Source organism: Canis lupus, chromosome 4 (assembly GCF_048164855.1).
Source record: "Canis lupus baileyi chromosome 4, mCanLup2.hap1, whole genome shotgun sequence".
NCBI lineage: Eukaryota > Metazoa > Chordata > Mammalia > Carnivora > Canidae > Canis > Canis lupus.
This window is the reverse complement of record NC_132841.1, coordinates 75,392,180-75,410,559: the sequence shown is the minus strand read 5'-3', so window position 1 is coordinate 75,410,559 and position 18,380 is coordinate 75,392,180. Positions and strand designations below refer to the sequence as shown.

General features: G+C 36.6%; 1 long non-coding RNA gene across 2 annotated transcripts in view; it reads left to right on the top strand.

Moving 5' to 3' along the window:
• Positions 1-18,380, top strand: part of LOC140632688 (uncharacterized) — a 124,313-nt gene that overhangs the window by 55,450 nt on the left and 50,483 nt on the right. The gene's annotated exons all lie outside the window — the stretch shown is intronic.

Below are 18,380 nucleotides of genomic sequence, written 5' to 3'. Positions count from 1 at the left end.
CCAGATAAAATTCCATTATATATAGTGGAATATATATATATAGAGTAAGTATATATATAGAATATATATATATATATATATATAAAGTATATATACAGTAAGTATATATATAGAATAGCAAGTATATTGGAAATAATGTTATAATGTTGTAATAAACATAGGGGTGCATGTATCCCTTTGAATTAGTGTTATTGTATTCTTTGGGCAAATACCCAGTAATGTGAGTGTTGTATCATAAGGTAGATCTATTCTTAACTTATGGAGGAACTTCTATACTGTTTTCCACAGTAGCTGCACCAGTTCACATTCCCACCAACAGTGTCATGAGGGTTTCTTTTTCTCCACATCCTCCCCAACACTTGTTTCCTGTGTTGTTGATTTTAATAATTCTGACAGGTGTGGTAGTTTTGATTTGCATCTACCTGATGGTAACATATGATGTTGAACATATTTTCATTTATCTGTGGTTCCTTACAAATTTTAGCACTGTTTGTTCTAGTTCTGTGAAGAATGCTGTTGGTATTTTGATAGGGATTGCATTAAGATTGCTTTGAATAGTATAGACGTTTTAACAATATTTGTCCTTCCAATCTGTGAGCATGGAAGTCTTCCCATTTTTTTTTGCATTGTCTTCAATTTCTTTCATCATTGTTTTATAGTTTTCAGAGTACAGGTGTTTCTCCTCTTTGGTTAGGTTTAGTCCTAGGTATCTTATTTCTGATGCAATTGTAAAAGGGAATATTTTCTTAATATCTTTTTTTGCTGCTTATTATTGGTGTATGGAAATGCAACAGATTTCTATACATTGATTTTGCATCCTGTGACTTTTCTAAATTTCTTTCCCAGCTCTAGTAGTTTTCTTGGTGGAGTCTTTCAGGTTTTCTATATAGAGTTTTATATCATCTCCAAATAGTGAAAGTTTTACTTCTTTATTGCCAATTTGAATGCCTTTTATTTCTTTTTATTGTCTGGTGGCTATGGCTAGGACCTCCAGTAATATGTTGAATAAAAGTGGAAATAGTGGATACCCTTGTCTTTCCCTGACCTTAGGGGAAAAGCTCTCTGTTTTTCTCCATTAAGGATGATGTTAGCTGTGTGTTTATCATATATGGTCTTTATTATGTTGAGCTATGTTCCCTATATTCCCTACTTTGTTGAGAATTTTTATCATGAATGGGTGTTGTACTTTATCAAATACTTTTTCTGTATTTATTGAAATGATCATATTATTCTTATCCTTTCACTTTTTGATATGAAATATCACACTGATTGGTGGATACTGAACCATCCTTGCAACCCAGGAATAAACCCATTTGATTATGGTGAATGTTTTTTTTAAATGAATTGTTGTATCAGTTTGCTAGTATTTTGTTGAGGATTTTGGCATCTATGTTCATCAGGGATATTGGCCTGTATTTCTCTTTTTTAGTGGTGTCTTATCCAGTTTTGGCACACAGGGAAATGCTTGTTTCATAGAATGAATTTGGAAGTTTTTCTTCCTTTTCTATTTTTTGAAATAGTTTTAGAAGAATAGGTATTAACTCTTCTTTAAATGTTTGGCAGAATTCACCTGTGACTCCATCTGGTTCTGGACTTTTGTTTATTGGGAGTTTTTTGATTGCTGATTCAATTTCTTTGCTGGTTATTGTGTTGAAGAACATTCCTAGTTTTCTAAATGTTAAAAATAGTTATATACTGATAGTGTTTACCACATTGTCTTATAAAAGAAGAGAGACAGAAAAAAAGAGGCAAAAAACTCCAAAAAACAAAAAATGAACCAACAAACACAAGTCCCAGAGGGCTTTGTGGTATATATCACAGCATTTACAGAAGGTTTTACTCATTTAAGAAAGTAAAGAACACGGAAAGGTTTGCAAAGTGGAAGTACTTCTATTACATTTCTGTTACCAGGTTTCTGAAACTCTTTATCATAGCTTGAGGAAACATAAATTTTTATTTGACTAAAGAAAAAATAACCATGATATGGCAGTACAAAACATTTCAGAATTAGTAAGACCCATTTCAGTAAAAGAGTCTTGTAGAGGTAATTTATTACTTTCCACTGACTTCAAGAACAGCCATTCCTGAATCCTTCCTAAATGAGGCAGTTACATTTTACATGAACATATCTATTCTAGTAAAAGTGATTCTAAAACTTATTTCGTAATGCATTTCAATCACAAATAATATCAATAAATGGTGCTGGGAAAATTGGACATCCAGGTGCAGAAGAATGAAACTAGACCACTCTCTTTCACCATACACAAAGATAAACTCAAAATGGGTGAAAGATCTAAATGTGAGACAAGAATCCATCAAAATCCTAGAGGAGAACACAGGCAACACCCTTTTTGAACTCAGCCACAGTAACATCTTGCAAGATACATCCACGGAGGCAAGAGAAACAAAAGCAAAAATGAACTATTGGGACTGAATCAAGATAAGAAGCTTTTGCACAGCAAAAGATACAGTCAACAAAACTAAAAGACAACCTACAGAATGGGAGAAGATATTTGCAAATGACGTATCAGATAAAGGGCTAGTTTCCAAGATCTATAAAGAACTTCTTAAACTCAACAGCAAAGAAACAAACAATCCAATCATGAAATGGGCAAAAGACATGATGAGAAATCTCACAGAGGAAGACATAGACATGGCCAACATGCACATGAGAAAATGCTCTGCATCACTTCCCATCAGGGAAATATAAATCAAAACCACAATGAGATCCCACCTCACACCAGTGAGAATGGTGAAAATTAACAAGGCAGGAAACCACAAATGTTGGAGAGGATGTGGAGAAAGGGGAACCCTCTTGCACTGTTGGTGGGAATGTGAACTGGTGCAGCCACTCTGGAAAACTGTGTGGAGGTTCCTCAAAGAGTTAAAAATAGATCTGCCCTACGACTCAGCAATTGCACTGCTGGGGATTTACCCCAAAGATACAGATGCAGTGAAACGCCGGGACACCTGTGCCCTGATGTTTATAGCAGCAATGTCCACAATAGCCAAACTGTGGAAGGAGCCTCAGTGTCCATCGAAAGATGAATGGATAAAGAAGATGTGGTTTATGTGTACAACGGAATATACTCAGCCATTAGAAATGACAAATACCCACCATTTGCCTCAATGTGGATGGAACTGGAGGGTATTATGCTGAGTTAAATAAGTCAATCGGAGAAAGGCAAACATTATATGGTCTCATTCATTTGGGGAATATAAAAAATAGTGACAGGGAATAAAGGGAAAAGGAGAAAAAATGAGTGGGAAATATCAGAAAGGGAGACAGAACATGAGAGACTCCTAACTCTGGGAAACGAACTAGGGGTGGTAGAAGGGTAGGTGGGCGGGGTTGGGGGTGACTGGGTGACGGGCACTGGGGGGGGCACTTGATGGGATGAGCACTGGGTGTTATTCTATATGTTGGCAAATTGAACACCAATAAAAAATAAATTTATTAAAAAATCACAAATAATAAACAAAGCCTCTGATGCTTTTATCAAAACCTATTTTTGCCTTTGTTATTAATGGAATTGATAAGATTTGTTGTCCTCTGAATATTCTCCTACTTTTAAAAGACCATTAAGTTGTTCTTCAGTTTTATTACATCCCCATTTTTAATAGGGTTAGTACTTTAACCTTATTCTTCAGGTATAATTTTCTCATTCTTTCAACAATTTTTTGCTTCTTTCCCAGGCTTCACTCATTTTAAAATAAAGATGGTTTTAGTGACTAAGTTCCAAATTGTTGTTAACAAATAAGGAATTGACATTATTTGTCTTTCCCCATCAATTGGTACCATTATCTAGAGGCTAGCCAAGATTTAGGAAGTGCATTTTGTCCATAAGTTAATGACAGAATAATTGGATAAAGCAAGGACTAAATGCACAACTGTGGTTTCATTTGTACTGTGTCAAATAAAATCAAATAGGAACAAGAGGGTGACTCAAAGACAGTGTTGTTGGAAGAACCTAAGTGTTTAGAAAATTCTTACTGATGGAGCTGAGACTCTGAAAAGTTAATGTGAAACATCAGAACATGTCTCTGTGCTGATGGAAGTGTTCCAATAAAGAGGGGATAATAACAGAAGCAAAATCATTGAGGGTTTGGGATCCAGGTGAAGGAACTGTATTTTGATTCAGCAATGATATAAATTCAATGTAGCTAAAAAATGCAGAGTTTGGTGCTGAATGAAGTTATAATTTGTATTTGATGGTGGAATGCTGATGGTGATTGCTTCTAATATCTCTACAAATGTCATCTCTGAGAATTATGGGAAAGTTGGGGGGTGTAGGAGATTTGAAAGTAGAAGAAAAAAAATGTTAGCTAGTAGTAATGTAGGAGAATAGGGAAAAGAATGAAAGGCATCTGTCATAGGATTGCCCATTAGAGGTTAGCAGTCACAAATTTAAAGTGAGATCAATCAACAGAGTTGTGTTCTTGAGTGGTCAGGGAAGTCTCCATTTTAGCTGTTAATGCTTTTGATTATTATTAATTGTGAGGTATTACTCTTTGCCCATTGGCTGTTTGGATAACCTCTGGTCTTAGAGAGAGAATGTCCAAGGCTCTGCTGTCTGGAATCACAACCTTGGATAGTATTACAGCTGATAAGAGATAATAGAAATCGGAGGAGGTGTCTGGAGAAGAGATGTAGTGAAGAGAGATGTAGTTTCCTCTTAACTGGACTATGTTCCCTATGAGTTGAAGATAAGACAGCTACAGGGAGGCCAAGTTACAGGTCAAGAAGCAGGAAGGAAGGGTCTTAGCATGAATAGCCAGCCCCATCTTATCCTAGACAGCAAGGCACCATCCTATTGTTGATTCTGGGAGTAAAATGGTTTCCTTGGTTATTGAAGCCTGTTTATTCAGTTAGGCCAAACCAGCAAGTATGTTCATGCTATAGCAAGCATATGACAAGCCTTTATCAACACCTTCTGTATAATCATATTCTTCTTTCATCTAGCTGCACTATTTCTGCTTTTTTATCCCTCAGTCCCCATGGCTGCTTGCTTTCTTCTACATCCAGCCCCATAACTGAGGGGCTTCTCAAAGGCTCATCCTTGGTTCTTTCTTATGATATGTTTATACTTTCATTCCTAGAAAGGAGAACCATTTTCTTGCAGTTTGCTCCTAAGCTCCTACCCTGTGTTCTCAAATAGCATTTGGACATTTCCATAAGAGATCAACATTAATTCATCATTTATCCAAACCAAAACTTACTATTCTTCCCCCTGGGTTCCCTATATTGCATTACAGAGCTACTGCTCTTACAATCTTTTGAACTGGGACCTTCTCAACATCATGACTTTGTGATTTTCTTTCTTCATCATATCCAACATACTTCTAAGTTCCACCCATTCCCTGTATGCAATGTCATTTTTTTTTTTTTATCCTCTTTTCTCTATTCCCTCTGTCCTCAAGACCTACAGCATCTCTGTCAAGGACTATTTTATAGCTTTTGTCTCCCAAGCTCCAGTCAGTAAGCTTTCACACCACCACCCATGCCATCATTTATGTATTCCACTGTTGCTGAATAAAGTTCAAACTCCTTAACATGGCATTTATGATTTTCAGTCATCAGTTTCTAGTCTATCCAGCCTTAATTTACACAATACATGTATCCTCACCACACTAGTGGCACAACAAACTGCACATTTGTCCAAACATGCTCTATTCTCTTTTGTCATAGTTTTTTCTCATGTCATTGCTGCCACAGTTATTTTTTTCTTCTTTCATAATCCTTCCCCAAGTGGCTATTCCTAACCCTCTAGATAAACTGAGGGATAGCATTATAGCACACTGTTTCCATCTATATCTATAATATAAATATACAAAATATGTAAAGCATGAAAAGTGTAATTGGCTTAAAAATACTATGTAAATAAAAATTACATACATACATGTAATGTTTTCAAGCCCACTATATTTTAGTTTTCCACTATAAAGGAAATACTAGAACACTGAAGAAAATTTGGGAGATATGGATAAGAAGGAGAAAGCTATAGCCCATAGAACAGTCAACATAATACAACCAAAGTTATGATATTGGTGAATTTCTTTCTTTAGATGTTTCTAATTGAAATCATATGCCCCAAATTCCACCAGATAGCTAGCATAGTGTTGAATCATAAAAAATTACCCCACTAATCAGGTAATTTTTTATTTGAACTCTGAGAGAATAAAGTTGTGCTAATTGGTGCTTTGATATTACTATTTTTAAAAGATGACTAAATCATTTTTGTCCAAAGCAATCCAATTAAATCCACAGATTCCAAAAAAGATAAATTTGATCAAAAGTTTGAAGGACTGGGGCACTGGGTGGCTCAAACAGTTAAGTGCTTGATCTTGGGATCAGTTCAGGTCATGATCTTGGGATCCTGGGATCAAGCCCCATGTGGAGCTTCCTTCTGGGCAGGGAGTCTGCTTCTCCCTTTCCCTCTGACCCTCCCCCCATTTGTGTTCCCTTTTCCTCTCTCTCTCTTTCTCAAATGAATAAATTAAAAATCTTTTTTTTTTTTTTTAAGTTTGCAGGCTTGACTTCCTCAGTTTTCTTCATGAAGATATTTTTGACTGATGTATTAGTCTTCTAGGGATGCCATAACAAAACACTATGGGCTAAGTGGCTTAAACAATAGAAATTTATTTTCTCACTGTTTTTGAGGCTGGATATCCAAGATCAAGGTGTTAACATGTTTGTTTTTTCCTGAGGCCTCTTTCCTTGGCTTTCAGATAGCACCTTTTTGCTGTGTTCTCAGATAGCCTTTCCTCTATGTGCATGCATCCCTGGTATCTCTCTTCTTACAAGGGCACTAGTCATATTGGATTAGGGTCCCAACATTTACATCACGTAACCTTAATTTCCTCCTTAAAGGCCTGATTCCCAAATATAGTCACACTGGGGGTTAAGGATTCAACATTTGAATTTTGAGAGGATACACTTCAGTTCATAGCACTTTTTATCCGGACGATTTAACACATGACAACATATACTGATAGGAATCCCATTTCTTCTTTGCTTTGTTGATAACAGGAGATGGGGGGCGGGGAGTAAAATACTGCTATAAGTCTAATGTCAAGTTGGAAAATTTGGAACCTTTCATATGGCTGAATATTCACATTGAAATTTTGCTTCAAGTAAGATTGTAAAAACTTTTTTTTCCTGTTTGCATACTCTTTTTTTTTTAAGTTCTTTTTTTTTTTTTAAATAATCTCTATATCTAATGTGGGATTCAAACTTGTGACCCCAGGATCAAGAGTCACATGCTCTTCTGATCAGCCAGACAGGCACCCTTTTCTTTCCTGTTTTCAACAAAAGAGATATCAAGAAACCCTAGTTACATTAGCTGGGTTACACTAATTCAGAATGATACAAAAGGGAAGTAATATCAGGTCTGGTGTGGAGTTAAAGCTTATTCTATCCATTTTCCAACCCATCTGGAAGAATAATATCTTCCTTCCAAGAGATAATTTTAAAATTTTTAAAGAGATTTTATTTATTTATTTGAGAGATAGAGAGAATGAGCATGAGGGATGGAAGGGCAGAGGGAGAAGCAGGCTCCCTGCTGACCAGGGGACCCAACTCAGGGCTCCATCCCAGTACCCCAGGATCATGACCTGAGCAAAAACAGACCCTTCACCAACTCAGTCACCCAAGCACCAACCCCCAAGAGATAATATTATTTTTAAAATTTAATTAAAATTATTTTTTATAGAAGGATTAGGGAGAGAGGAAGGACAGAGAGAATCTTAAGCAGGTTTCTTGTTCAGAGTGGAGCTGATGTGGGGCTTGATCTGAGAGTCCTGAGATCACAATCTGAGCCAAAGTCAAGATTGGACACTTAACCAACTGAGCCACTCATGTGCAGCTCAAGAGATAATTTTTATATCAGATTGGACATAGAGATAAAATCCTGCTCTGATATGTCTAAAGCGTTGACACTTCCAAAAGAAAGTCCTAGTGTGTTCTCTCCTTGGGTTACCGATAAGCTCTGAATATGGGATCCAGCAGGAATCTGTTTACCTTTCCTCTGATTTCTGAAAAGTAAGTAAAGTGCTCCACACAAGAGTGTTGGTGAATGTACTTTGTTATTATAAATGGAAGTGTTGATTATGAGGATTATGGAGAAGCAAAGCCATACACTGCTTGTCACTGGACAGAGGAAGCCAGCCAAGAATCCAGATAACAAAGGCTCTCAAAGAGGGCAAAAGACAAGTCAAACACCCAGGTGATCAAACTGAAAAAATAAGTTTTACAGCACAGCATTTGGTTCTTGTATTTGTCGGTTTGAACTGTGTATGCCCTTAAGTTAGAAGAATCCATCAAAGATGACAACAGGGAGGAGCAAATGTGGGCTGGAGCAGTGACCAATTCTTTGTTACAGACTTAGGACTTAGAAAAAGTCTATATATATGGAATTTGCTTGGAGGGTCTAATAAAGGTGGTCAAATCAGTGCATTCATAGTTGCTATGAGATAAAGACAGGAAATGTTAAACACCCCAGAGTTCTTCAAATCTCACTTTACAGCTGAGCTCTCTCCTTCAAAAATCTTCCATGAATTAAATATATGTATACATAGAAAAACCTAAATTTCATCTCCATCATTTCCTACCAGCTCACTTAGAGAAGTGCTACTGAGCAGTTAAATGGTCCCAAAGCAGGATTTGGAAAGAGAAAGAAGAAAAGCCAGGAAAAAGGACAGCGAAAAGCCAGATAATCACCCAGAACCAACTGTAGATAATTATAATGGTCTTTGACAATGTTGCCTGCAATATTAGGTCTTCTTAAGCCACTTATTAAATGGTATCACAATGATAATATCGCTAAGGCATTCCTCAGCAGAAAGCTTTGTAGGTAAAGAATTCTTTCTTTTTCTGTTTCTTTTTATAAATGGAGAACATGGAATTCATATCTTCCCTAAAAGATAAAACATGTGATTCACTTACTATCGTCCTGTTTCTAAAATAACTCTGGTTGAGGGTATAAATAGCATTCTACCCATTGTAATCACATTATTCTTTAAGTAGTCACTTTCAGGTGTAGAATTGCAGATGAGATAGCAGCCAGGGTCACATGGTGGTTTTAGTTTATCCCCTTTAACATGCAATTCCAATTACAAAAAATAAGGAACTCCTAATGGTATGTTCAATAATAGTGGTATGGAAGCACTGCTTCAAGATCAGGCCAGGTTTACAGTAAGAAATTAAATCACTGAAATATTTTATTTTTCATAGGAATTGGGCAAGTAAAAAATTATTCACTGTGACTTCTAATTCCACTAAGAATAGTTCTATGTGCCATTCTCTTCTGTTTGAGCAGGAAGTGGAAAGAGGCTGTGAAGACTGTGGAATTTGGGGAGTCTTGTGAATTTCTTAGAGAGTCAATTTTTTTTATAACAATAGAGTTTGTATCCCATAAAGTTTCACTGTGATATAAAATTAAAGTTATTTACTACTGGTTTTTATAGAGCATTAAATCCTGAAGCCAAATGTCTTTTGACTTCACAACGACATCAGTGGGCATTTGCCAAGTTAAAGAAGATAACCATCATTGTGAATGGATCACAGAATTCCAATCTGCAAGATTATACTTAATATTCTCTTATATTTGAAAAATGTATAGGAGCAGTAGTTATATATCACCCTTTCCAATCCTGGTATTACTGATTTGTGACTTTTTTTCTTAATAAGCTTTCCCTAGAGTTTATTAATTTCATTAGTCTTTTCAAAGAATCAATTTTTACTTTGTTGATCCTATTATATTTTAGTCTTCTGTCCCTCATTTTTTGCTTTTTTCATTAGTTTTTTCTATTTTTGAGGAGTTTAAGTTGCTATTATTTTACTAACTTATTGAGATGGATCCTTAGATCACTGATTTTTCAGTCTTTGTTCTTCCTCATATATGTACTTAAGGCTATGTATTTCCCTCTAACGTATGACTTTAGTTAAATTCAACAAATATTTTCATATCATTAAATTCAAAATATTTTCTAACTTCCATTGTGATCTTTTCTTTGATCCAGAGGTTATTTAGAAGCATATATTTTTTTTTATTTTTATTTATTTGTGATAGTCACAGAGAGAGAGAGAGAATGAGGCAGAGACACAGGCAGAGGGAGAAGCAGGCTCCATGCACCGGGAGCCCGACGTGGGATTCAATCCCGGGTCTCCAGGATCGCGCCCTGGGCCAAAGGCAGGCGCCAAACCGCTGCGCCACCCAGGGATCCAGAAGCATATTTTGTATTTTCCAAATTTATGGGAATTTTATAGTTATCTTTTTATTATGCCTTGATCTGTGGTCATCTAGTATATTTTGTGTGATGCCATTCTTTTGAAATTTGTTGAGTTGCTTTACGGTTCAGCAATTTTGAAAATTTTCCATGTGTATTTGAAAAGAATGTGTGGCTTGCAGTTGTTGCGTATTCAATTACATACATTTTTAACTGGGTTGTTCAAAATTTTTATATCATTTTTTTTGGTCTTCTGGTTCTATCAGTTACATAGAGGTATATTTTTTAAATGTTCCAGTGTGAATGTGCATCTGCTTCTTATTTTTTATAATTCCATCAATTTTTGCTTTATACATTTTTAGGCTATATTATTAGGTGATACAAATTTATGTATTATTATAATTATCTGTTAAATTACACCGCTTTTCCAAAATATTTCTTTTTGACTTAAAGTATATATATATTTTTATCATATTAATGTAGTTCTTACCAGCTTTCTTTTGGTTAGTATATTAGTTATTTATTCCTGACTAACAAAGTACCCCTAAAACTTGGTAGCTTAAAAACCAACATTTATTGCTTCTAATAGTTTAAAGGGAGCCAGGGATATAGAAGCAGCTTAGTGTCTCAGGAGGTTGCAGTCAAGATATCAAGTGGAGCTGCACCTTCATGAGACTTGAATGGGGCTGAAGGCTTGAATGGGGACAACCTACTTCCAAGATGGCTCACTCACATGGCTTTTGACTGCAGGCCTTGGTTTCATATTGGCTGTTGACAGGAAGCTGTGGTTCCTCATCACATGGACTTCTCCAATAGGCTGCCTGAGTGTCCTCATGATTTCGAAGCTGGCTTCCCACAGAGCAAGCAATCTGAGGGAGAGAGGCCAAGGAGGAAGCCACAACAAATTTTATGACCTAGGCTAAATTGCACACTTTCACTTCTGCCACATTCTATTCATTAGAAGTGAGTCATTAAGTGCAACTTATTCTCCAGAAGAGGGGAATTAGGCTTTACCTTTGAAGGGAGTAGTGTCAAAGAATCCAAGGGCCTATTTTAAAACCACACTGTTTAGTATTTGAGTGGTACATTTTTTAAAAAAGATTTTATTTATTTATTCATGAGAGACACAGAGAGAGGCAGAGAGACACAGGCAGAGGGAGAAGCAGGCTCCATGCAGGGAGTCTGATGTGGGACTCGATCCCAGGACCCCGGGATCACGCCCTGAGCCCAGGGCAGACACTTAACCACTGAGCCACCCAGGCATCCCGGTACATTGTTTTTCAGACTTTTAATTCCAGACTTTAGGTTTTCTTATATTTTAGGTTTGGCTCATAATGTTCAGAATACACACATATTGTATGCAACTCTGTCAATCTATGTCTTTTAATTGTAGCAATTAGTCCATTTTTACTTAATGAAATTACGGATAACTTGAATCTAAATTCTATTGTACTGTTATTTGGTTGCACCTGTGTGTGCTCCTTTTTTCTCTTTTTTTACCTTTGGATTAAGATGATTTGAAGCAAGGCTTCTGTTCCTGGGAGGACTGGTCTACTTCTGATTCACTATTATACCTAAGGAGCTGTCTTTCAGAATCCCTGCTACAAAGAGACTCTGAACTCTAATTATTTTCATGTGAGTCAATGGAAAGTTCTGCTCGCTTCTACCTTTCTCATAGGTACCCTCTTCCAGAACAAGCAGACACTGGTGGGGAAAAGAGGTCCCCACCCTGGGTTTCTTTCTTTTCTGAGATTTTGTCTCTTTAATTATTCACTGTCTTATTGGCTCTACTAAGCTTCCCGACAGAATACTTTAAAAAACTATTTTCTAGTTGTTCATTTGGGAAAGTTAGTTTTCTTAGCTTCCTCTCACTGGAAGTAAGTCATTTAATGCTTGGTGGAGTATTATTATTATTCCCTTTTAATGGTGAGGAAGCTGTCTTCAGACAAGCCAAGTTAATTGCTCAAGGTTATATTTAGAAAGTGGCAAGCTTAGAATTTGAACCTGTATCTTTCTGTCACTAAAAATAAAACTCATGCTATAATTTATATTAGCTTAAAGCCATTTTGGCTATTATCCTCCAAGTAGAACACATATAAGAAGATTTAATACTGACAATCATATTTCTCATCAGTTATAAATGGATGTTTTCAAAATCGGAAGTCTATTTTATAGCAGTCTTTAATTAATTTTACTAAAATATAATTTGACTTTTTGAAGTATTTTGATTTATAGTTTTATAATTCCTTACCAGTACTGACTAGAAATCAAGAGTTTATAAAATGGTACTTTGTCATAAAAGTGTAGTATGACTCAATAAATAGTTATTTAAAAGTGTAAGTAAAAATTGAATCTCAATTTTTGAATTTCTTAACTGCTGTTTCTTCATTCCTTATCTAGGATTCATTTTAAAGAAATTCAGTTTTACTTCAAATATCATTTATCATCCATTAAAATACCTCTGTAAAACAATGAATTACTTTTCATAAAAGCCATATAACTATTAAATTCCACCATATGTTGCTTGTCTTTCAGGGAAATGACATATTTTGGAAATTTGTATAGATCCCTAAATAGTCAACAAATATGTATTATATGACATATATTGTTATCCAGATGATTAAGCTTTAACATATTATTTAATAGTGAAGTTCTTCTTTCCTTATAAGATATATATGTATTTGAAAAAATAACTTCTCTGCTAATTTTTGCTAAGAAACCTGAATACTTTCTCTAGCAGAGAAGCCAGAATATTTCCATCTGCCTCTGCAGTGATGAGGCTAAATTAAAGTTGAAATCAGTATTTTAGGAAAGGCAAAATAGCAAAGGCTAAAGAGAACATATTTCTTCAACAAAGTAGACTTATGGCCCAAGAACCAGAGTTTCTGAAGTTATTGAACAGTTTTTGCATCAAGTGTGTCCTATAAGGATGCCTGGGTGGCTTAGCGGTTGAGCATCTGCCTTCAGCTCATGGCATGATCCCGGAGTCCTGGGATCAAGTCCCACATCGGGCTCCCTGCATGGAACCTGCCTATGTCTCTGCCTCCCTCTGTGTGTCTCTCATGAATAAATAAATAAAATATTAAAAAACAAAACAAAAAAAGAGTGCCCTAAAAAGCATGCGGCCTCTAAATAGACTTGATTTGTTTTTCTCATGTGTTGGTGCTACCCAGGAGAAAAGGAAATAAGAAAGGGGGAGGCCTTTTAGGCCAACTGGTAAAAGCTGTAGGATCTGATTTAGAATTTCTAGGTTGGACAGTTTAATCTTACCAGGGTACAGAGACAGAGGATTTGGAGCAAAGTCCCAGATGGCCTTTTGCTACACCTCTGTTACATCTATTAGAAGAGCTTGGTTGTTGGAAAGATATGGCCTCTGAGGCAGTGGGAAAATCTTCACATCAAGGAAGAGGATGGAGGGGTTCGGGGGTTCACTGAAGTCAGTCTAACATGCTCTGGATCATCTGTGTGAAGGCTATAAGTTTGTACAAGTCCTGGAAAGTCAAAATTACATGCTATATTCTTTCTGGTTTCAAATACCAAGTGAACAGGAAGAGGAAAAAGAGGACAAAGGATTTTATGGGAAAGTATCTCAGTAACTGCAAAGATAGTCCTTTTCAATGGAGTTTTTTGTCTCAAAGCTGTAAATTTCTTGGCTTCTAGAAGCTTGAAGTGGCAGAGAAGAGGAAATGCATCAGGGTAAACTGCCTTTTTGGGGGCTGCATAGGCAGATCACATGGGAGCTCACCTTGGACCTAATTGCAATCCTTTGGGAGAGAGTTGGCCTAGAGCCATCTTAACTTGATCTTATCCAATAGAGCCAGTGATGAGGCAATGGACCCCGTGTGTGGTGACTGCTGGGTTCCTAGGGCCTAAGGGTTCGCTCCCCAGCAGTCAGTCGGATTGTCAGTGTTTTATGAATTGCCATTTGATGTTCCTAGTGGGAGAATCTTGGAGAAACTCAGAAGAAAACTGCCCATGAGAAAAAGAATCAGTATTGGGAATCTGACAGAGGGCAGTAATGTCAGATTACATCTCTTCTAGTCAGTAAAAACTTTCTTTTAGCTATCTCTACCTCTACAATTGACTACTATGAAGGGGTAAGGCTGGGTGGGGGAGAAGGAAAGTGTAAAGCTGGGAAATAGAGGTAGGTTATGTCTCCTGTCATCCTGTAGGTGTCTTGGCTAGAAGTAGCACTAAACCAGAGGAAGGGAGAAGCTTTAGCTTTAAGTAAAGTATAAAATTGGACTGGGCATTTAATTACTGCATTAAGACTGACCAGAGGATTTTTTATATTTAAAAGGTATCAGAAAATTACAGGCCATGCCTGAGTGCTCTCTCATGTTGCAAAAGAACAACTAGCTATTAGCCCATCTAGCTACTGAGAAAGGAAGCACTGACGAAAATATAGCTGCTTTATGATCACATCTTTTTGTATTTTGCTCTATCAAATACTGGTTACAGCTCATCCAAATGTCTCAGCCTCTACCACGGTGTGAGAGTCTATGTAACCACATGAAGAACAATTTCCAAATTGCCATGGTTCTTAGTTCACACCTGCTCCTTCAGGTTATCACTCATCACCCATCTACTCAACCAAGGTGTCCTTGGGTCACATTCAGTTTTCCAGGGTCTCAGTACAGGTTGCTCCTTTTCTATTGTTTGAGTATCCTCTGCACAGTCCATGCCCTGTAGGCCCTGAATGAGGCTCTTACCCACTGCCTTGGAAGACAGGGATCCTGAGTGTAGTAAACTGAAAAGTGGCCCCCCAAAGATATCCACATCCTAAATCCTGGAACCTGCAACCATTACTTTATCTGAAAACAGTCTTTGCAGACCTGATTAGTATGATCAGGTGATTGAGAGGGGAAATTATTTTAGATTATTAGGGTGGGACTTAAACACAATCACATTCATTTTTATGAGAGGGAGAGAGAGGCAGATTTGACACAGAAGAGAAGGTGATGTGAAGATGGAGGCAGAGAGGGATTTGAAGATGTTGGCCTTAAAGACTGGAGTGATGCAGACATAAGCCAATGAATGCTAGTAGCCACCAGCAGTTGGAAGAGGCAAGGAACACATCCTACCTAAGAGCCTCCAGAGGAAAAGCTATTCTGCCAACATCTCAGTGATACTAATCTCAAACTTCAGGTTTCCAGAACAATTAGAGAATATATTTCTGTTGTTCTAAGCTACTGAATTTGTGGTAATTTGTTACAGTAGCTTTAGAAAGCCAATCCACTGGAAGAGCATTGCTTCCTCCTTCTCTGCAGGTTACAGGTAGACAGTATGGGGCATGCTCCATTCTGGATTCAATTTAGTTATCTGAGCCCCAAATCAGCACTGTTTATGCCCTGACTCTTAGATGGACTTTCATTTCTATCTTAATTCTGGCTGAAGACCAACCAGTCAGGCTCAAGGTGGAAGTGAGGAGAGATGAACAGATGAAAGGAGGCTACTTCTTTGTCTCTATTGTCCTAGTTTGCTCTGTTCTCTCAGGCACCTGCCCCCAGTTGTACTTTATCTTCCAGTAAAACACAAAACAAGACACAACTCTATATAACTCCAGAAGTACATCCCATTAATATCAACTGGTGCTTGAGGTAAGGCTATCATCTGTCACTTCCCCAAGAACCATTAAAGTTTGGTCAGATCCAGGCATATCACATGAACCATCTAGGCATATAAAACTTCTTATTCCAGAGCTTGGGGCATGGTAGGTCTTCAGAAAATGGTGGCATCGGTGGGAGGAAAACTCTAAGAGTCAGTAGGACTAGGTTTTGAATGCCCAGTTTTGCCTTTTACCGGCACTGGTATTTTTCCCCATCTGTTGAATGGGGGTAAAATTACTCGTTTCATTGAACAGTTTTAAGAATTTAGTGGGCATAGGGCCTGGTACATAGTTGATATTCAATAAATATAAATTTCCACTCAGCAACCCCTTCACATATTGAATATTCCCTTACTTCTCTATGGCATTTTACATGTAAAGGCTTTACCATATTATTGCAGAACAATGTGGATGTTATTATTAACATTAAAGATAGAAATAATCTTTAAATGGTAATTAACAATCCTATTTATTATACTATGAGTTTATTAAGGACAGGTATTTTTTTCATCTCTATATATTATCTAGCACATAATAGGCTTCAAAAGTGCCTGCTGACTAATTTAATTAAAACACTTTCAGCAGCAGGATTACTTTTCATTAATAGCTCTAATCAAAAATACAAGTTAAAATTAGATTCAGATACAAGGTAACATGTTCATCTTTCTATGAGAACTGAAGAGAAAGATGTGAACAGTAGCCTAGAACAGACTTAATCAGAAAAAAAAAATAGAACTAGTTAGTTGAGCCAATGTGTAGACCTATGTAAGGTGGGAACAAAGTACTTTAGAAACACCAAGTGATTTTGGTGACCCAGCTCTGACTTATGCTTATTTCATGAAGTGACCTCCAAGGGAAGCTTTTAGACTATTTACTCAATCTTCTACTCAAACCTATTTGAGAAAAAGCTCAACCCAGTGAAATCAAAAGTGATTGATAAATGAGGTAATCATTCCTATTTCAAAAGGAATTTTCTCTTTACAAAACTATCAGGTTCATTTGGGGAGGTTCCTTACATTGTTTAAAATATGATTATATTTCTAGAAGCTCTGGAACTTTTGAGCAACACACCCATGGTATAAAATAGAATCACTTTTGATTTATGTTCAATACTCTGCAATTTGGTATAGTTCTCCTAATTCATCCATTCATTCACTTTCCCATTTGTTTTAAAATATGTTAAACAAATTTGATATTTATCAAGCACCCATCATGGGAAGAACCAGTATGACTGCATGGTTGGAGCAGTCTCAAGTAGCCCAAATAACTAATGAGGCTAATCTCTCAGTCCACATGGCATCATATGCCATACAGGGAAGCACACACGATAAGTAAAAAATTTCTGAGTTGGACCCCAGCATTACCAGTTACAATAACTAGTTGTGGTACCATGGAGAAATTACCTACTGAGTCTAATTTCTCCATCTACAAAAAGGGATAATTCCTGAGGCTGCCATGATTCTTGATATAACAAAGTGTATGATGCTTGATTTTATAGCTGCCATCAAAAATGTTAGTTCCTTCTTTACTTCATCCAGATATCCTTCCCATCTCTATCCCTTCACCTCCTACAACCTACATTTAGCTTTCTCAGACTAGACATACTAAAATCTGCATTTCATCAGAAAGTATTTCAATGGCAAGAAATAGCATCAGTAATAACAATTGCTAATATTTTATTGAGACCTCAGTAACGCATTACCTCATTTAATTGTCATAATAACCCTTTGATCTGAAGTGACAGTTAATATCTTTATTTTAGGAAGAGGTTAAAGTAATTTGCCCAAATGAAAATCTCTGTGTTCTCTATCTATTCCCCTACTCACAAACACTGACATAGTCACAAATAGAAGAATGAGAAAATGTTTCTACCATGTAGACAGGGTATTGTGACATGGGTATTGTGATAACCAGAATGTGAAAGTGACAGTTGTCTTAAGCATTTTTTTCTGAATTCTACTTTCCCTTTCAGAAACCCCCAGTCTCAGAGAGCCTGGAACTTTCATTCTACCCTGAGAGAAACTTCTGAGTAGAATATTAATGTGACCCACCCATTCATATACAAATATTAGTCAATTCCAAAGGAATTTCACACTATAGGTGAAGATTATTTAAAAATGCCTCTGAATTATCGAGGAAAATGAATTTTTTAAAAATTTAAGTAATAGACTTTATTTTTCAGAGTTGTTTTAAATTTACAGAAAAATTGCAGGTTCCATATCTCTCTTCTCCTTACTCCCACCCCAGTTTCCCCTAGTATTAACATCTAGCATTAGAGGGGTACATTTATTACAACTGATGAATAAATATTGATATATTATTAAATAAAATTCATAGTTTACCTTAGGGTTCACTCTTTGAGTTGTAGAGTTCTATGGATTTTGACAAATGCATAATGTTGTATATCCAATATTACAGCATCACACAGAATAGTTTTACCATTCTAAAATTCTCCTGAACTCCACCTATTCATCCCTCTCTTCCCTGGCAACCTGATTCTTTTACTGTATCCATATTTTTGCCTTTTTTGGTTATCTTATAGTTG